Source organism: Coregonus clupeaformis, chromosome 15 (genome assembly GCF_020615455.1).
Source record: "Coregonus clupeaformis isolate EN_2021a chromosome 15, ASM2061545v1, whole genome shotgun sequence".
Taxonomy (NCBI): Eukaryota; Metazoa; Chordata; class Actinopteri; order Salmoniformes; family Salmonidae; genus Coregonus; species Coregonus clupeaformis.
Window position 1 is genome coordinate 62,225,024 of NC_059206.1, and position 22,476 is coordinate 62,247,499.

At 41.8% G+C, this 22,476-nt stretch overlaps 1 long non-coding RNA gene across 1 annotated transcript; it reads right to left on the reverse strand.

Moving 5' to 3' along the window:
* Positions 1 to 14,369: 14,369 nt before the first annotated feature.
* LOC123492606 lies at positions 14,370 to 21,737 on the reverse strand. Its single transcript, XR_006661811.1, has 3 exons — positions 21,563 to 21,737; positions 20,556 to 20,621; positions 14,370 to 17,766 (listed from the first exon to the last, which is right to left on the reverse strand). It is a non-coding gene; the product is annotated as an uncharacterized LOC123492606 (long non-coding RNA).
* Positions 21,738 to 22,476: the final 739 nt, after the last annotated feature.

Genomic DNA, 22,476 nt, shown 5'->3' on the forward strand with positions numbered 1-22,476 from the left:
ATTATAATTTGATCTATTTTGATAGGGATAATAATATACACTACCGGTCAAAAGTTTTAGAACACCTAGTCATTCAATGATTTTTCTTTATTTTTACATTGTAGAATAATAGTGAAGACGTCAAAACTATGAAATAACACACATGGAATCATGTAGTAACCTAAAAAGCGTTAAAGAAATCAAAATATATTTTATATTTGAGATTCTTCAAATAGCCACACTTTGCCTTGATGACAGCTTTGCACACTCTATGCATTCTCTCAACCAGCTTCATGAGGTAGTCACCTGGAATGCATTTCAATTAACAGGTGTGCCTTCTTAAAAGTTAATTTGTGGAATTTATTTCCTTCTTAATGCATTTGAGCCAATCAGTTGTGTTGTGACAAGGTAGGGGAGGTATACAGAAGATAGCCCTATTTGGTAAAAGACCAAGTCCATATTATGGCAAGAACAGCACAAATAAGCAAAGAGAAACGACAGTCCATCATTACTTTAAGACATGAAGGTCAGTCAATACGGAACATTTCAAGAACTTTGAAAGTTTCTTCAAGTGCAGTCGCAAAAACCATCAAGCGCTATGATGGAATTGTTAAATATATACAGTGAGGGAAAAAAGTATTTGATCCCCTGCTGATTTTGTATGTTTGCCCACTGACAAAGACATGATCAGTCTATAATTTTAATGGTAGGTTTATTTGAACAGTGAGAGACAGAATAACAACAAAAAAATCCAGAAAAATGCATGTAAAAAATGTTATAAATTGATTTGCATTTTAATGAGGGAAATAAGTATTTGACCCCTCTGCAAAACATGACTTAGTACTTGGTGGCAAAATCCTTGTTGGCAATCACAGAGGTCAGACGTTTCTTGTAGTTGGCCACCAGGTTTGCACACATCTCAGGAGGGATTTTGTTCCACTCCTCTTTGCAGATCTTCTCCAAGTCATTATGGTTTTGAGACTGACGTTTGGCAACTCGATCCTTCAGCTCCCTCCACAGATTTCCTATGGGATTAAGGTCTGGAGACTGGCTAGGCCACTCCAGGACCTTAATTTACATTTACATTTTAGTCATTTAGCAGACGCTCTTATCCAGAGCGACTTACAGTTAGTGAGTGCATACATTATATTTTTTCATACTGGCCCCCCGTGGGAATCGAACCCACAACCCTGCCGTTGCAAACGCCGTACTCTACCAACATCCCTGCCGGCCATTCCCTCCCCTACCCTGGACGACGCTGGGCCAATTGTGCGCCGCCCCATGGGTCTCCCGGTCGCGGCCGGCTACGACAGAGCCTGGATTCGAACCAGGATCTCTAGTGGCACAGCTAGCACTGCAATGGACAGTGCCTTAGACCACTGCGCCACTCGGGAGGTTTTATGTGCTTCTTCTTGAGCAACTCCTTTTGCCTTGGCCGTGTGTTTTGGGTCATTGGTAACTTTTGACTGACGTTAAAGCGGCAGCTCAGTGCTTTATATAGAGGAGACCCCGCTGAACGAGTGAGGAGGGAAACAAATCTTAACTCTTCTTTCTTTAGTCACTCCCCCAGCTCCCCCAGCTCCCTCCTCAAGAAGGCTATGTTCTTGGCAAGCATCCTGCGCTCTGACGATTGATGTCGAAAGGAAAACGCAAAGTATGTAATTCACTACGAACCAGAGCAATCGAAATGCGTAGTAGAGTTTTGTATAACTTTTCTGTTTCTTTTCCAATTCAAACATGTTGCCAGAGTTTCTTCAAGACAGTTAATCGATAATTACCATTAGCCTATCATAAACATTATTGCATGACTATATATCATTATAGTCGGATACATGTAAATATAATTCATAATTCCACATACGATATTATTATAATTTGATCTATTTTGATAGTGATAATAATATACACTACCGGTCAAAAGTTTTAGAACACCTAGTCATTCAAGGATTTTTCTTTATTTTTACATTGTAGAATAATAGTGAAGACGTCAAAACTATGAAATAACACATATGGAATCATGTAGTAACCTAAAAAGTTTTAAAGAAATCAAAATATATTTTATATTTGAGATTCTTCAAATAGCCACCCTTTGCCTTGATGACTACCCATACACAAAAAAAAAAAAAAAAATGTATGCACGCATGACTGTAAGTCGCTTTGGATAAAAGCGTCTGCTAAATGGCATATTATTATTTATTATTATGACAGCTTTGCACACTCTAGGCATTCTCTCAACCAGCTTCATGAGGTAGTCACCTGGAATGCATTTCAATTAACAGGTGTGCCTTCTTAAAAGTTAATTTGTGGAATTTATTTCCTTCATAATGCATTTGAGCCAATCAGTTGTGTTGTGACAAGGTAGGGGAGGTATACAGAATATAGCCCTATTTGGTAAAAGACCAAGTCCATATAATGGCAAGAACAGCTAAAATAAGCAAAGAGAAACAACAGTCCATCATTACTTTAAGACATAAAGGTCAGTCAATACGGAACATTTCAAGAACTTTGAAAGTTTCTTCAAGTGCAGTCGCAAAAACCATCAAGCGCTATGGAATGGATGGAATTGCTAAATACAGTGGGGAAAAACATTTATTTAGTCAGCCACCAATTGTGCAAGTTCTCCCACTTAAAAAGATGAGAGAGGCCTGTAATTTTCATCATAGGTACACGTCAACTATGACAGACAAATTGAGAAAAAAAAATCCAGAAAATCACATTGTAGGATTTATGAATTTATTTGCAAATTATGGTGGAAAATAAGTATTTGGTCACCTACAAACAAGCAAGATTTCTGGCTCTCACAGACCTGTAACTTCTTCTTTAAGAGGCTCCTCTGTCCTCCACTCGTTACCTGTATTAATGGCACCTGTTTGAACTTGTTATCAGTATAAAAGACACCTGTCCACAACCTCAAACAGTCACACTCCAAACTCCACTATGGCCAAGACCAAAGAGCTGTCAAAGGACACCAGAAACAAAATTGTAGACCTGCACCAGGCTGGGAAGACTGAATCTGCAATAGGTAAGCAGCTTGGTTTGAAGAAATCAACTGTGGGAGCAATTATTAGGAAATGGAAGACATACAAGACCACTGATAATCTCCCTCGATCTGGGGCTCCACGCAAGATCTCACCCCGTGGGGTCAAAATAATCACAAGAACGGTGAGCAAAAATCCCAGAACCACACGGGGGGACCTAGTGAATTACCTGCAGAGAGCTGGGACCAAAGTAACAAAGCCTACCATCAGTAACACACTACGCCGCCAGGGACTCAAATCCTGCAGTGCCAGACGTGTCCCCCCTGCTTAAGCCAGTACATGTCCAGGCCCGTCTGAAGTTTGCTAGAGTGCATTTTGATGATCCAGAAGAGGATTGGGAGAATGTCATATGGTCAGATGAAACCAAAATATAACTTTTTTGGTAAAAACTCAACTCGTCGTGTTTGGAGGACAAAGAATGCTGAGTTGCATCCAAAGAACACCATATCTACTGTGAAGCATGGGGGTGGAAACATCATGCTTTGGGGCTGTTTTTCTGCAAAAGGACCAGGACGACTGATCCGTGTAAAGGAAAGAATGAATGGGGCCATGTATCGTGAGATTTTGAGTGAAAACCTCCTTCCATCAGCAAGGGCATTGAAGATGAAACGTGGCTGGGTCTTTCAGCATGACAATGATCCCAAACACACCGCCCGGGCAACGAAGGAGTGGCTTCGTAAGAAGCATTTCAAGGTCCTGGAGTGGCCTAGCCAGTCTCCAGATCTCAACCCCATAGAAAATCTTTGGAGGGAGTTGAAAGTCCGTGTTGCCCAGTGACAGCCCCAAAACATCACTGCTCTAGAGGAGATCTGCATGGAGGAATGGGCCAAAATACCAGCAACAGTGTGTGAAAACCTTGAAGACTTACAGAAAACGTTTGACCTGTGTCATTGCCAACAAAGGGTATATAACAAAGTATTGAGAAACTTTTGTTGTTGACCAAATACTTATTTTCCACCATAATTTGCAAATAAATTCATAAAAAATCCTACAATGTGATTTTCTGGATTTGTTTTTCTCATTTTGTCTGTCATAGTTGATGTGTACCTATGATGAAAATTACAGGCCTCTCTCATTTTTTTAAGTGGGAGAACTTGCACAATTGGTGGCTGACTAAATACTTTTTTTGCCCCACTGTACACCACCAGTCAAAAGTTTGGACACACCTACTCATTCAAGAGTTTTTCTTTATTTTTACAATTTTTTACATTGTAGAAGACATCAAAACTATGAAATAACATATATGGAATCGTCTAGTAACCAAAAAAGTGAGGGTGAAGCCCAGGTACTCCTCCGCATCCTCCTGTCGACCCTGACAGAGAACACACAACCATCAGCACTAACGAGACCACGGTGCCAAGAGAGCCTGCTCTCTAATGCAAAACCACTGACTCAGCACACACAGGCCCTGTCCACTGTTACGGAGCTTCAGGACAGGACATCAGTGCGCACATGGCACAGGTGAGATACGATCTAAACCACATAGGTCAGGCGCTAACTCTCACATTCCATTTATAATAGCATTTTTAATTGCACTTCATCTGGTTATGAATCAGTAATGAGTCAGCATGTCTCATGCACCAATAGATGAGTATTTGTACATGTATCAACGTACTGTACCATCAGACAGGTACAGACTGAATGTCTCTGGTGCATAGACTCCACAGGTGTACTGATGAGGATGTGGAATTTTACATAAAACCACAGTGTCAGGAAACAGGGGATACAAAGTGTTTCAGTTTATTTTCTCCAAGTCCCTGAACACCTGAAAGTGTGGAATGTCTGGATAGTTCAACATTCTAAAAATCAAACCCACTTGAAATGTAAAGACTAAATAGTTTTGGATTGATGTTAATGCTTGTAGGTCTGGCCGATACGGCCTAGAAATCATCTAGATTTATTATTATTTTTATTTTATTTTACTTCTCAGCAAATCACGATATACACAGTACCAGTCAAAAGTTTGGACACACCTACTCATTCCAGGGTTTTTCTTTATTTTTACTATTTTCTACATTGCAGAATAATAGTGAAGACATGAAATAACACATATGGAATCATGTAGTAACCAAAAAAGTGTTAAACAAATCAAAATATATTTTATATTTGAGATTCTTCAAATAGCCAGCCTTTGCCTTGATGACAGCTTTGCACACTCTTGGCATTCTCTCAACCAGCTTCATGAGGTAGTCACCTGGAATGCATTTCAATTAACAGGTGTGCCTTCTTTAAAAGTTTATTTCCTTCTTAATGCATTTGAGCCAATCAGTTGTGTTGTGACATCAAGCGCTATGATGAAACTGGCTCTCATGAGGACCGCCACAGGAATGGAAGACCCAGAGTTACCTCTGCTGCAGAGGATAGGTTCATTAGAGTTACCAGCCTCAGAAATTCCAGCCCAAATAAATGCTTCACAGAGTTCAAGTAACAGACACATCTCAACATCAACTGTTCAGAGGAGACTGTGTGAATCAGGCCTTCATGGTCGAATTGCTGCAAAGAAACCACTACTAAAGGACACCAATAATAAGAAGAGACTTGCTTGGGCCAAGAAACACGAGCAATGGACATTAGACCGGTGGAAATGTGTCCTTTGGTCTGGAGTCCAAATTTGAGATTTTTGTTTCCAACCACCGTGTCTTTGTGAGACGGGGTGTGGGTGAACGGATGATCTCCGCATGTGTATTTCCCACAGTAAAGCATGGAAGAGGAGGTGTTATGGTGTGGGGGTGCTTTGCTGGTGACACTGTCTGTGATTTACTTAGAATTCAAGGCACACTTAACCAGCATGGCTACCACAGCATTCTGCAGCGATACGCCATCCCATCTGGTTTGGGCTTAGTGGGACAATCATTTGTTTTTCAACAGGACAATGACCCAACACACCTCCAGGCTGTGTAAGGGCTATTTTACCAAGAAGGAGAGTGATGGAGTGCTGCATCAGATGACCTGGCCTCCACAATTTGTGATTTATTTAGAATTCAATGCACACTTTTTTATTTTATTTTTTTATTTCACCTTTATTTAACCAGGTAAGCCAGTTGAGAACAAGTTCTCATTTACAACTGCGACCTGGCCAAGATAAAGCAAAGCAGTGCGATAAAAACAACACAGAGTTACATATGGGGTAAAACAAAGTCAAAAATACAACAGAAAATATATATACAGTGTGTGCAAATGTAGCAAGTTATGGAGGTAAGGCAATAAATAGGCTATAGTGCAAAATAATTACAATAGTATTAACACTGGAATGCTAGATGTGCAAGAGATTATGTGCAAATAGAGATACTGGGGTGCAAAAGAGCAAAATAAATAACAATATAGGGATGAGGTAGTTGGGTGGGCTAATTTCAGATGGGCTGTGTACAGGTGCAGTGATCGGTAAGGTGCTCTGACAACTGATGCTTAAAGTTAGTGAGGGAGATAAGAGTCTCCAGCTTCAGAGAATTTTTGCAATTTGTTCCAGTCATTGGCAGCAGAGAACTGGAAGGAATGGCGGCCAAAGGAGGTGTTGGCTTTGGGAATGACCAGTGAGATATACCTGCTGGAGCGCAGACTACGGGTGGGTGCTGCTATGGTGACCAATGAGCTAAGATAAGGCGGGGATTTGCCTAGCAGTGATTTATAGATGGCCTGGAGCCAGTGGGTTTGACGACGAACATGTAGTGAGGACCAGCCAACAAGAGCGTACAGGTCACTTAACCAGCATGGCTACCACATCATTCTGCAGCGATACGCCATCCCATCTACTTTGGGCTTAGTGGGACAATCATTTGTTTTTCAACAGGACAATGACCCAACACACCTCCAGGCGGTGTAAGGGCTATTTTACCAAGAAGGAGAGTGATGGAGTGCTGCATCAGATGACCTGTCCTCCACAATCCCCCGACCTCAACCAAGTTGAGATGGTTTGGGATGAGTCGGACCGCAGAGTGAAGGTAAAGCAGCCAACAAGTGCTCAGCATATGTGGTAACTCCTTCAAGACTGTTGGAAAAGCATTCCAGGTGAAGCTGGTTGAGAGAATGCCAAGAGTGTGCAAAGCTGTCATCAAGGCAAAGTGTGGCTATTTGAAGAATCTCAAATATAAAATATATTTTGATTTGTTTAACACTTCTTTGGTTACTACATGATTCCATATGGGTGATTTAATAGTTTTGATGTCTTCACTATTATTCTACAATGTAGAAAATAGTAAAAATAAAGAAAAACCCTTGAATGAGTAAGTGTTCTAAAACTTTTGACCGGTTGTGTAATTTGTGTATAACTGTATTATTAATAATAATTATCTCTTTAGCTGTGTTATAATATATCATTCATATGATATGATAGCTGGTATGATAAATCAGTATATGGTTTAACAACTATTCACTTGTTGGCTTTTTATTTTGATAGCCTGCTTTGATGCCACTCAAGGTATGCCATGACAGAATGTCCTCTAGCCATAGCAGAGTGGAGGGGCAGTTCGGTTCTAAAACAGAACAGTTGTAAATCAAACAGGAATGAAGAATAGGGGGTGCTCTTACCACACTCTTCTCTCTTCACTGTCCTCACATGTGCAAACACATCATTCACATCTGTACCAAGTACCCAGTTTGTCAGAGCAGTCTCTTTGTTTATCTCCCTCCCTCTTTATCGCTCTATCTGCTGGCTGGTACAGCTCAGCATTGTCTCTGTGAGGATGACTTAACCCATGGGGAATTCACGTTTCTACCCCCAGGTATGGAGACCAAGACTCCCATCAGAGTGGGAATCCAAGATGGAATTTTACAAAACACACACACTGATTCACACACTGCATCACTAGCACACCAACCTCTACATCACGCTCCACCACATGTAAAGTATAGCATACATGCCTACATCTTCTGTATTGACCCAGACTTGTGGATGTAAAGGCATGGTACTTGGCATGGTAGTACTCCGTCATGATCTAAACACACAGCCACATGGGACCACAGAGGGAGAGCCATGTTGCATTTGATTGTTTATGAAAAAGAGAGATGACAATGTCAGCTGGCCTTCATTTGGCTCAGCAGCAGCACATGAAAGACGCACTAACAAACATGTTACATAGAAGAAACACGAGTTTATGACACCTGGCACGGGGGACGACACGAGGGGTGTTGACCCGCCAGACATGGATTAGGGTTGGCACGGTAACACAGAGAAGCCGAGGCTTCATGTGCTGCTGAGAAGATGGTTCATCATGTTGTCGCTGTTATTTACCTAGCAGAAGAAAAGCCAGCTGCACGGTGACCTAAATTTTTTCGACCCATAATTCCTCCATGAAGTTGATATTGCTCTGAAACATTTAGCTTGTGAATTTTACAAGGAACAAATCAAAATGACTTTTTGAGAATTCTGCTCCATTTAACAAAGGATCTCTCCAATCCTCCACCAGAGCCAAGACAAAGCAAAAGTCTCATCAGATCACACCCAGACCACTGATAAATTACCATTTGAAAATGGCCTCAATGATTGAGAAACAATTTGTTCAAAAGGCTTTTACCGGCATCCACATGTTTTATTGAATACAGGTATAGTAAACCAGTGAGAGACAGAAAGCTGTTGCGGTGGCTTTTATGTGTATCTGGGCTTGTCAGTCTTGCACATACACTGCGTGTACAAAACATTAAGAACACCTTCCTAATATTGAGTTGCACCCCCTTATGCCCTCAGAACAGCCTTAATTCGTTGGGGCATGGACTCTACAAGGTGTCGAAAGCGTTCCACAGGGATGCTGGCCCATGTTGACGCCAATGCTTACCACAGCTGTGTCCAGTTGGCTGGATGTCCTTTGGGTGGTGGACCATTCTTTATACACACGGGAAACTGTTGAGCATTAAAAACCCAGCAGCGTTGCAGTTCTTTACACAAACCAGTATGCCTGGCACTTACTACCATACCCCTTTCAAAAGGCACTTAAATATTTTGTCTTGCCCATTCACCCTCTGAATTGCACACATACACAATCCATGTCTCAATTGTCTCAAGGCTTAAAGATCCTTCTTTAACTTGTTTCCTCCCCTTCATCTAAACTGATTGAAGTGGATTTAACAAATGACATCAATAAGGGATCATAGCTTTCACCTGGACAGTCTACGTCATGGAAAGAGCAGGTGTTCTTTTTATTTTTATTTTACCCCCTTTTTCGCCCCAATTTTGTGATATCCAATTACAACCTTGTCTCATCGCTGGAACTCCCAACGGGCTCGGGAGAGGCGAAGGTCGAGTCATGCGTCGTCTGAAACATGACCCACCGAACTGCGCTTTAACACCCGCCCGCTTAACCCGGAAGCCAGCCGCACCAATGTGTCGGAGGAAACACGTTCAACTGACGACCGAAGTCAGCCTGCAGGGGCACGGCCCGCCACATGGAGTCGCTAGAGCGCGATGAAGAGCAGGTGTTCTTAATGTTTTGTATACTCAGTGTACATGAATGAAAGTCTTATGCCCATATTATTAACACCTCTCCTCCCCTATCGTTATAGTAGTTCTGGGACACTTGCCTAAAATAAGTCATGGGTTTCAGATGTTCCATGTTTGATGTAGGAGCTCCATGGACTAATGTTCTGTCTGGAGATGGACCTGCTTTCATTTCCTCTTGATGGTTTTTCAAAAGAACACAAATAATTCCTTAACCTGTCCTGAAAGAATTTCCCAAAGAGGGTACGCTGTCCTACTTTTCCTGCCCTTCACAGGAAAGCCTTGACCCCCTATCCTCTCATGTTTGGCCTGCAGTGCCAGTGCTGCAAAGCTGGAAGCTGGAAACATCTACATCCTCCACCACCCTCTTGCTAAGAACCCAGCACATATACTTAATTTACATTACTCCTCGATCATATTTTTTTTCTGTACCGCTCTGATAAGGCCAAACATAACAAACATTATGGTAACCACAGTAACATTACTGGTCAGCAGCAATGAGAGACGGGGGAACGTTTAATCCGGTGATTTACTTTTTTCTGTGTGAAACCCCTCTGTTGGCCAACTTTAAAAAGGCCAGTGTGTGCAACCAGCTGAAGGGCTCTTCTTTTTACTCAAATCACCGGAGAAACCCTCAGTGAAACTCAGCAGTTTAAACACTGTGCCCAGGTGCCCAAGCACTACAGCTCGTGTGTCAACAGAGCGCTAGGACGGAGGATGAGAAAATCTCAATCCATCTTCACCCCCCTTCTCTCAGGCATGGGTCTAGTGCTTGGTAAAGATACCAAAATGCTCGGGGAAATACTGTTAGGATTAATATAATTTCTAGTCCTGAGAATAGGCTCACGTTACAATGAGGCAGAACACAGCCATTTACACTCAAACCCTCTCTGTGTCACAGGGTTCTTTTCACCCCAATGAATGGTGGCATGAATGGAGGGAATACCTGTTACCGGTATACTGAATAACTTATATTGTACATTTAAACAATCTCTACAGGCTTGATGGTTGTGTGATTTATGTCCACAAGAGGGTGCTGTTCCCTGAGACCTGTGGGAAGAGGTGGACAGCAGAAGAGAGGATCACTTTCAGAATCAAACTCACACTTACCTCAGAAGCTATAGTGAGAGGTCTGCGTAGCTGGAGGGCACAGGGACAAACACAGCACCAGACTGGCATGAGAAGGGAGTGCATGCCTGGGATTCCAGTCTCAAGGTGTACAGTTTGTTTGGCTGGACCAGGATAGTCCTGAGCCAACACACAGTGGAGGGGGCGGGAGTAACTGTAACTGCTCATTACCATTCTAACGCAAATTATTGAAATGCTAAACCACAGCAAAGTGTTGTTGTAAGTGCAACTTTTATAACTATGCGATTCCCCCTCTGAGTGACCTAGCTGGTTACTACAGACAGGAAATTGTTGTCTCAGGTTGCATAGTTTTCTACAGCCAAGAAAAATTATTCTGAAAATAAGGACTGAGGTGGTTAGGGGACAGGTTTGGGGAGGCTATGGTGTTGATATGGATGTCTGTAACCACACATATTTTGTCTAGGGGTATATGAGGTTTCTCTCAAGCACTGCATCTCTCCATCCACATGCTTCATAAAGAAGGGGGGAGTTTGCACTCAGCCCCCATGTAGAAGGAGAGTTCTGAACATCATGTTCACTCAATGTTCTAAGGACTTCTGAGTCAGCCATCCCTCACTAGACAATCTCTCCCTGATGCTTCAATCCTCTGTGCCACAGGCAGTGGTGCTAGTGTTCAAAACGTCACAGGTAATGTTAAAGTATCTCAGACGCGTCAAACTTCACTTGAAATCCCCTACCAACATTAAGAGTAGCCCCTGTTTTCAGCGAACATTCATGCCAGGGTCTTCACTGCAATATGCCCATTAGAAGTTACTGGCTTTAAAAATATGTTCTGGCTATAAACATCCACTCATGGCTTAAAAATGGAAGAGGTAAAACAAGCTCCCTTACAACATATCATTTTCTCAGCGTGGCTGAAAGACACACTTCTCTGAGTATATAGGTGGTCCATCAGTGGGTGCCCAGGGCTGTAACTTCCCCCCCAGGACACGGGCCTATAAAGAGGATCTTTAGCTGTACTGTGACATTAACAAGAAAAATACCACACTTAATTACATGTTCAAGTCTGAGAGTAAAACCTGCACCCCGCATCCCTGTACAAGGCCCAATTATAGCAAGAAAAACAGAGAAGGAAAATCCTTCCCTGGCAAAATCTGAAATTATGGGCATGCTTGTATAAACCAAACAGAAGCAAGCTCACTTTCCTGAACCAGACTGTAGTCAGGACACAGAGGCAGCCAGCTTGACCACAGTCCTGGTCAGGGGGAGAACAGCTACAGCATACTGGAAATACTGTACATCAGATACTGTAGGTGAAAACTAAATGAGGAATATGGAATGAGACCATAGGTGGTTATTTCTAGATACTGGTAGGCTACAATACAGGTGATTATTTCTAGATTGGCTACAATACATGCAAAATATATACTGTGAAGATCAGTTTCCACTTTATTTAATGTTGTTTGTTTGTCAACTTGGTCTCAGAGCATTTCATATTATTCTGTGCGTAAACCCGAGACACTCCATTTAGCATGATATGCTAAGTTCCGTATGGTATGTATTAATTTCTGGATGTCCATCACCCATTTTGTATATTTTTCGAATTACTATTCATATTATGTTAAGAATTTGAAAAACATACAATATGTTACGAATTTCAAAACGTATATGTTACGAATTCTAGCTAGGTGGCTAACATTAGCTAGCTGGCTACCTTTAGCTAGGCTAGGGGGTTAGGGTTAAGTTTAGGAGTTAGGTTAAAGGGTTAAGGTTAGGGTTATCAAAAAGGGTTAGGGTTAAGGTTAGGGGACAGGTAAGCTAACATGCTAAGTAGTCGCAAAGTAGCTAAAAAGTAGTGGAAAAGTTGCTAATTAGCTAAAATGCTAAAGTTGTCCGTGATGAGATTCAAACTCGCAACCATTGGGTTGCTAGACATACAGTTGAAGTCGGAAGTTTACATACACTTGGTTGGAGTCATTAAAACTTGTTTTTCAACCACTCCACAAATTTGTTAACAAACTATAGTTTTGGCAAGTCGGTTAGGACATCTACTTTGTGCATGACAAGTCATTTTTCCAACAATTGTTTACAGACAGATTATTTCACTTATAATTCACTGTATCACAATTCCAGTGGGTCAGAAGTTTACATACACTAAGTTGACTGTGCCTTTAAACAGCTTGGAAAATTCCAGAAAATGATGTCATGGCTTTAGAAGCTTCTGATAGGCTAATTGACATCATTTGAGTCAATTGGAGGTGTACCTGTGGATGTATTTTAAGGCCTACCTTCAAACTCCGTGCCTCTTTGCTTGGCATCATGGGAAAATCAAAAGAAATCAGCCAAGACCTCAGAAGAAAAGTTGTAGACCTCCACAAGTCTGGTTCATCATTGGGACAGGTTCATCCTTGGGAGCAATTTCCAAACGCCTGAAGGTACCACATTCATCTGTACAAACAACAGTACGCAAATATAAACACCATGGGCCCACGCAGCCATCATACCGCTCAGGAAGGAGACGCGTTCTGTCTCCTAGAGATGAACGTACCTTGGTGCGAAAAGTGCAAATCAATCCCAGAACAACAGCAAAGGACCTTGTGAAGATGCTGGAGGAAACAGGTACAAAAGTATCTATATCCAGAGTAAAACAAGTCCTATATCGACATAACCTGAAAGGCCGCTCAGCAAGGAAGAAGCCACTGCTCCAAAACCGGCATAAAAAAAGCCAGACTACGGTTTGCAACTGCACATGGGGACAAAGATCATACTTTTTGGAGAAATATCCTCTGGTCTGATGAAACAAAAATAGAACTGTTTTGGCCATAATGACAATCGTTATGTTTGGAGGAAAAAGGGGGAACTTGCAAGCCGAAGAACACCATCCCAACCGTGAAGCACGGGGGTGGCAGCATCATGCCGTGGGGGTGCTTTGCTGCAGGAGGGACTGGTGCACTTCACAAAATAGATGACATCATGAGGAAGGAAAATTGTGTGGATATATTGAAGTAACATCTCAAGACATCAGTCAGGAAGTTAAAGCTTGGTCGCAAATGGGTCTTCCAAATGGACAATGACCCCAAGCATACTTCCAAAGTTGTGGCAAAATGGCTTAAGGACAACAAAGTCAAGGTATTAGTGTGGCCATCACAAAGCCCTGACCTCAATCCTATAGAAAATGTGTGGGCAGAACTGAAAAAGCGTGTGCGAGCAAGGAGGCCTACAAACCTGACTCAGTTACACCAGCTCTGTCAGGAGGAATGGGCCAAAATTCACCCAACTTATTGTGGGAAGCTTGTGGAACGCTACCCGAAACGTTTGACCCAAGTTAAACAATTTAAAGGCAATGCTACCAAATACTAATTGAGTGTATGTAAACTTCTGACCCACTGGGAATGTGACGAAATAAATAAAAGCTGAAATAAATCATTCTCTGTTCTATTATTCTGACATTTCACATTCTTAAAATAAAGTGGTGATCCTAACTGACCTAAGACAGGGATTTTTTTCTGAGTTTACATTTATTTGGCTAAGGTGTATGTAAACTTTCGACTTCAACTGTAGACGTTATACGCCCACCCATCCATGCCGACCAACCACCCTACTTTAGTTTTTGCCTTAAGTAACCATCTGTGTTATGTAACCATACCAAAAGCAACATATAATACTAAGTTGAGTGTCCGGAATCACGTTTACTATGTAACATCTAGTCTGAGACCAGGCTGTTATTGTGCACATTGTCTGTACTAGGGCAGTTGAAGGTGTGTAGAGACTACAGGATGTTGAAGTACTAGAAGAAAGCTAAGCAGTCTTCGGATTACACTTCATTGGCAAACGGCTTCGGTTTTCCACAATCTTTTATTTGAACAATAAACAAAAAGAGTAGAATGCTGGAGGATTAAGATGAAAAGACAGCATATAGTTTGTTTCAGCTTGATATCCCAACACAAGCCCTCAGCAGACAACCGTGTTAGGAAGCACAAACTAAACAGAACGACATCATTGAAGCGATTCGCCAGCATATATCCTGACCATAGTCATAAAAAAAGACTCAGGGATAAAACGTGTACAACAGAAAGCTTTCAGATAAGCTTTAGTGTCCGTTTCAAACCATCTTCTTCAAAACATTATTCAGGGGGGAAAGAAAAACAAATCAAACCAACATTGTCACAATGAGTGTATTAGATATGACCACATAGTCATCAGCACAATTGAACTAACACTTATAAGGAGTTTTATAATGATCTGAACGGATCAGCTCAATTTCCTTATATGGAATGACTGAGTCATGCTGATTGAATGAATCATGAGCTGTGGCAACAGAACTTATGGTGCAGAGGTGAAACCAAAGTTAGACATAGAAGCATTAGCGCAATTACGAAAGGCAACAGGGTCAATGTGACGTATCCTTTGGTTTCACTTGGGGACATTTTTTGACTTTACATACCCATAAGTAATAAGCAAATGACTTGAGGGAACCAAATTCTGCACAGTTTAGACTATGAAATTGCAGTCACTTTAACACAATACACATTTTCAGGGCAAAATATACAACGCTAATTCATGGAAGGGAATTGTGTTGGCAATATAAATGACACTGCTCCAAACGCAAAGAATTCAACACAGAAAATGCACATGGTCAGATAACTCTTTCCATGACTCAGTTTCAAGTCACTTTAAATAAAAGGGGATAGACGTATATTTAATAGGTCTCTGCTACCATCAGTGAGTGAACTACAAAGTGAGAAATGGGATAAAATAAGCTCTTCCTGTTGGATCTAAAATGCATGCGCTGCTATTCCGAAGTGGGAAAAATGATTTCACACTGCCCCAACGTCCAGTGGTCAGAAATGGGAAAGTGTGAGAGCCGACTTACAAAAGGACCCATTCCCAGTTGTGTACCTCGTGTTATCTAATGGCCAAGTGTGTGTGCAAGTAGTGTGTGTATGTGAGAAAGTGTATACTGTATGTGAAAGCTCTTTAGAAAATAGTCTGCTTTGCCCATTAAGGACATAGAGTATACAAGGGTAAACCACAATGCACCAAGCCTTCAGCAAAGTAATGTACCAGTTATGTTATTTTTGTAAAGGATTAAATACTGACAGATTCTGAAATTGGTTTGGTTAAAATATCCTTTAAGATTAGACTATGGATCAAACTTAGTTCAGGCAAAAAAGAAAATGACAAAAGAAAATATGATCAAGCAAAGAACTTGTCCAATTTTATTCATTGTTGTGCTTTACCTTGGGTAATTTCGCTCAAATATCAATTTAAATGCCATATAGTATAATTCTGGGAAACGGTCATGGTATTATTGAACAAATGAAAAATAACAATAGCATTTAACCGAAACGCAAAACACAATCAATGAATAATAATGATGCAAAAAGCAAGGTCTCAAACAAAAACAAACATGATTTCCTTTTGTGCGCATTTATTGTGGGGGATTTCATTTCTAGAGCCAAGCAGCAGATGTGTTCCCACTTACCCCCCAACATGGACAGTCTCTCTCACTGGAGAGGAACTGCACTCAGCCACAAAGAGGAAATGCAAAGGTCAGGTACATTCCCGTAACACTTTACAGACATTTGACTTACAGTTGTCACACTCACTGGGTTGGACTTGTACATTGAGTGGAGATTTGGATTAGAAAGCCTCGCATAGCGAACCTAAGGCAGCCCCCTTTTTCTGATGAGTTGAGGGGTAAGGGTAATGTGGCTCTTGTAACTACAAAGGCAGGCCGCCTATACACAGATGGAACCTTTAGACCAGAACAGGGGAAAAAGGATAAATGAAGGATGGAGGGGAGAAAGGATAGGTATAAAATAAACAAGGGCTGGTGCTTGCGGTGGAATCTCAGTCTTCATTGGTATCTCTCCAGTGCTCCAGAGTACTCAGAAAGCCTTAGAACTAACAACCACCCAGGGAGCCAAACAAGGTGACACTCACCTAGATTTAGATTTCTATTTTTTATTTATTTTTTCAACAGTTTTAAATCTTAAAATATCTGCAAGTGTGCATTTGCACGTCCACATCTTTTTATTGATCATTTATATTTTACGTGCACAGAAGCTTATTTTTTTAATCATTTAAATCCTAAAGCGCATTAAAATTGTTTTTAGATAGTCATTCTAATTCTACACCCAGAAACCACAAGGTTCTCTCAAACAAAGCTGTTTAGTTTCAGCACATTGTAGCAGCACCTCTTCTCCTGTCATTTTTTCTAATTTTTTTGATGGCTCAAGTTTTACCTAGATTTAAAAGCATCAGGAAAGTGAGGAAGGTGGAGAAGGAAGAAGAGATGGTGGCCATGAAGAGCATCTTGCCTCTGGAGTTATAGAGACTCATCCGATAACGTTTTGTCGTTTGCTGGTGCTGGGCCTTTTTTGATGCACTCTGGCAAAATTTCAACAGGCGTTTAAACTGCTGCAAATTCATTAGGACAACAACTCCCCTTGCTAAAAGGCAAAACACTGATTATTCTATGCCATTTTCCCCCCAAAATGAAAAAAAAACAGTAGATAAACAAAAAAAAATACAACTTCTCTCCAGCAGTCCAACAGTCCATCTGCAGCCTCGTGTTGTAGATAGATAGTTCGTCCTGTGGGTAAAGTACTCACTGTTCCCAGTCTGAACGAGGCTGTAGGTTCAGAGGCGAGTCTCAAGGTCCCCTCCCCTCAGTCCATTCAACAGTCTCTCCTCTCAGCATTTAAAAAAAAACAGCAGTGGCGCACAGAGAAGAGGAAGCCATCACAGGGAAATTATTTTAGAACGCGTCCTTTTTTCCTCTAATTCTTCCAAAAAAGATAAAAGGAAAAAAGGCATTGTTGGAAAAGCTGGTTCTCTGGAAAAGCTGGGACGAGGGGGAGGAAGAGGAAAATCTTGCAAGAGAAGAAGTTGGGCAGTGTTCCTGTTCATTAGTTTGTGTGTTTGTATGCGTTTGTATGTATGCATGTGTATGTGCACTTGAGTGTCTGTAGTGGGAGTGTGCATATGTAGTTGAATAAGTGTTCCGCTGTGTGAGTGTGCATGTATATGTGTGTGGCGTCTACAGCAGGTCGACGCGACGGTAGTACAGCAGGTAGGCAGTGCGCTCAGCAGTCTGCTTCACCACCTGGTACTGGTTGATGACCTTCACTGCCTGGTCGTCAATGCGCAGCCAGCCGTTCAGACCGATGTGGAAGACATCCGTGGTGTAATGGCCGCCTGTAGCGCTGTTCCCATGGTGATAGACAACTGCGAGAGGGACACACAAAATGGAAGAGTTTCAGAGGCGGAAACCAATGAATATGTGAATGTGAATATGAACATGAATAGCATGTTGTAAGCATATTGTTAAAACTTTATTACACTTCTTTCAGATATCTGATCAAGTGTCATAAGAATTCTTGGCAATGCATCAATCATGACCAAATGTAGAAACCTTAGTAACTACACAAGGAGAATGTGGAAAGAAAAGAACATTGTCCATTCTGTGCCCATATTTACAAGCTGGGCTGGCAACACGTGTTCCAAACAGACTTAATGCCCTTAACGTGAAAAACAACGATACGAAGAAGAACACGTTTAAAAAGTGGGCTTCGGATTTAAGCCCACAGTGACAGTTGTTACCGGGCAGAAATAAATCATTAAATTGAGTAAACATGACGATCTTGTTAGATCCGTTTGATTTGGACACAGAACTAGCCTCAGGCGGTAACTCATTCTTTGTACTGAAACCATAACCTACTATAGGCAAGGAGTAATGTCATTACCCCCTCATCAGAAAACAGATATGTGCAACCAACTGAATGATTGGCTTGGCAGGAGGGAAAAAAGAAATACCAGTGTGTACTTGAGCCAACTTTTCCCCTAAGTGCTTGATTGCACAGGTTCACCTTTTCACTGGAGCAAGAACATAAAAATTGACATGATTGAAGTTTCCAAAGGCGCTTATTATATATTTACAATACTGTTATGTTATCATATTACACGCTGTGTAGCACGAGACCTTTTCATCAAGACTTTCTCCGTCCATGGGCCAGATGGTCAGAGAGAAGGCAAAACGTTTACCTCCAGGATCTTACAGTAAAAGATTTACTGCACCGCTATAGCAACAGTTGCCAGGGGTTACTCTACTAACAGCTTTTTGACAAGTGAGGAGCGCCCTTTTCGGCTCTGAAAGGAAAATAAACGGCTGAAGACAATTTAATTCCAAACTACGGGGAGATTAACAGGACCCCCATATCCACAGTGGAGGTTGTCTTTGTTTGAACAGGTCAGTGAGTCATGAAGGGAGGGGAGGAGGGGGCAGGAGAACTACATGCTGAATGAGCTGCTGGAAATAACAGTTAGCTGGACACTGGCCGCTCACACCAGACAGCAGCACAGTGGAGATGTTTTCATGGGGCAGGCAGAGCTTCCTAATGAAGGACCACTTTTATCCCCTTTGGCCCTGCCAAGGAGGGGGTTATAGGGGTGGGGAGGGGTCAGGGCTGTGGCAAAGTCTGGGGTAATGCTCTAGTCTAGAAAGACTTCCTGGGTCTAGGAGGAAGAGTGGAGTGAGAGAATGTGGTTTTACTGATGCATGTTACCACAGAATGAAACTCTTGCGTAATTTCACAGCTGAGATCAGCACTAGCTACATTGGGCATCATTCCACAAGGAGCCCTCTGGAATCATAGCAACAGAACTCAACACTGTACTTTTCCACCGTACCTTTCTCCATAGCCAAGTCATAATACTATCCAGTACATTAAACAGGTATGTTTATATTCTAGAATTTTGTAGGACATAGAGAAGTTTACAGAAAAGAAACAGCATTTTGCTCCAACTAAAAGTTTCTGAACATGATTTGAGTCAACCTTTCCTCAAATTGCCCTTTCACTAAGCCCCGCCCTCCTTGGTTTCTGTTGCAACCTCTGACAACATTTTCCCGGGAAGCCCAATTCCCCATTAAAACCACTGGCGAAATCCCCTCACAATGATCTCAAACTGTGTTTCTAATACACAATGAAATTAAAAACAGACCACCCCTTGCTAGTCAGGAAACTCTTGGGTAGCCTATGTTGTGGTGGACTGTCATTACAATTTCTTCACGGGAACCTGGTGAAATTATGTTTGTAGTGTAGCTAGCCACTGAATGGCTCTGAATTCACTATTTGCATGCAATCAAAGCTATAAGCCAATTTCAGCTAACTAGTGCTTTCAAGGGAGTTGTATTCATAATGTTGCTAACTTAGCTAGCTAACATACATTGAGAAAACAAGTTATATTAAGTGGCTAACTAGCTACCTATCTAGCATTAGCAACGTTTGGTGGTCAATGAGACAGAGCTACCTAACCAGCTGAGCTAGCAAACAATGTAACAAAAGTATAATTTTGGATTTGAAAAATACTCTATCAACAGGCTCTGTATTTCAGGAATCACAGTAGCAAGTATTAATGGTGCACTGTTAAATGATTTAGCCATTTAAACATTAATTTTTGCAGACAACTCAGTTTTTGCTATAGACATCACTGGCTTTCATGAGATTTAAGCGTGAGCTTGTCCGAGGTGTCGGACTTGACGACAGTTGCTATCCATTGGAGTGCTGCGATTGGTTGCCGAAAATTGTGGGGCGTGGCTCAGCGAAGGGTCAATTGAGATTTGTCCAAAACATAAAATTGTTCCAAGAGCAAAGTCATGGCTCCGAGAAGTTCAATCTGCTTTCTATCAGAAATACAGTAGCCGAGGAGAGCCGTTCAAGGTAGCTCAAATAAAGAGTATCAATACCATCAGCCACTGAGATAGCATGTGGAGTGAAACAGAGAATGAATGGAAACCTCAGTGAGTCTGAAAAACACATCAAAAGAGAATCCTATGAAATATCAAACTTAATGTTTGAATATATAATATGCTTGACTATATATGCTGTTACCTGTTCGTATTGGGCCAATGCCCTATTAACTGCGTATAATTGAATGATTGTGACCATTTGTGTGATACTGTGGTAGTATAAGGAGAGGTGTGTAGTTGATCATAAATCGGTGTATACGGTACATACCTGCAAAGAGCCTGTAGGTTCTTTGGCCTTTGAATATTTTGCTCCGCACCCCTGAAGAGAGGAGATCTAAGGAGGGCAGCCAAATTAATACATACAATACAGCCACATCACAGAGAGAAACAGAGGTTTAAGATATCCCTCAGAGCACCGTCAATTACAGTTATGAAAGCCAGCCCATCTAAATAAAGGTGGCTATAAAAATACACCAGTGTAGCGTTTGGTAAATTGTATGCAGATTAGATGTTCCAACTAGGCTAGAATGCTGGCAGGCGCCGCTCGTCCCAAAACAAAGTAAAATGTAGCCTACTTTTTATAATATATACACCGGAGCAGGCCCAACACGCTGGACCCAGTTTACATTGGAACGAGCCAGTTCTCTCCACATTCTGATGCTTATTCTGTAAATCTACAGTACTACTATCCTCAAGCTGCTGGGACTTCGTCTATGGGGATTTGGTAGACGTGCCTTTAGGACTAGCTACAGAACCCCCACATGAACCTCCTACATGGGAGAGATGGATACAGAGGCTCCCTCCTTTTTTTTAGGGGGAGGGAAGTCCTCTATAAATATTTCCTCTGTGTGCTGCTGGTTTCAGGGCTTGTAGGGTACAGGACTGATGAGGTGTGAAGCTGTGTGAGGTTGGGTGTCGGGGCTGGATGAGGAGGCCTTTAACGGTATGAGGTCGACCCACAAATCATCTCTCCCTGCCGCTGATGATGACTTCCCAGCATTCTGCCGGCACCCTCGTTTAAATATGCGATGGCAGTCAAGTGAGCTACACCTGTGTGTGTCTGTCTACCTAGGACACAGACCGTGGAAAGATGGTCTTTACAGGAATATGATCAGATGCTGACAGTGTGAGAAGTATGTTAAAAATGATTGCCTTTTTCACACAGGGTTCAGAGCTTAACACACATTCAATAGAGTTAATTCAATAATTGGGGCATGTGTTTTTTAAGTGGGGACCTTACCCAATGGTCTGGAGGCTTTTCAGTGATTCACGTACCTTTGCTGATCTCTAGGTCTACAGGGTAATCAATGTTCTTGATCAGTTTCTGACAGCCTCCAGTCTTCTCAAACACAAATCTCTTGAGGTGGAGCACCAGCACAGGAGGGAGCTCCTCTAGGGTCACTCTCCGGCTGATCTCAATCTGCAAACACACGAGAGAGATGATCAAACTGACACAGGGGACTATTTGACACAGTGGCGCCACACCAAACAGCTAACACAAACCAGAACAGGTTCTCCCAATTTACCCAGGGATTACTCTGAACAAAACCAGAACACTGACACATAGGCCTACACTAAGAGCCTACTGTGAGCTTTGATCTAGTCACCCAGGAATCAATGGGGTTTTACAACTGCTCCACTGTCAGAACCAGGCTGTGACCCAAACTATCAGCTACTTCTAAAACAACAAAGGTACTGTAACAACTTGTAAAAGAAGAAAATATACAGAGGAAGCAGGCAAGGCACATTTGTCTTCTTACACTGGCTTTAAAACAATGTGTTTTCACCAGGCAGCGCAGTCAGAGAGGACATGAAGCATAAACAATGCTTTAGTTTCCACACGCACAACACAGCCCTCAGTGTATTAACAGCAACCAGGCCAAAGGGAAGACGATCTGTCAGTCTGACCACTCAGCCCATTAGAAGGGGCCCATCAAGCATCCCAAATACTCCAGTTAAAAGAAACAAGACACCACAGTAACAAACATTCTCTAAACACTACATTTTCAACTGGCAACATTCCCACATCCGGATTGCAGAATACTATTTTTTGGGGGTTTTCGAGGCAGCATTCAAGTTTAGATCAACATATTTAAACTAATTGCACGTGGGTGAAAAACAAAGCGATTGAGCAAGAAATCAGAAATCAGAAACACATCCTAGCCTTGTAATGGTTTAGTAGAAGCATA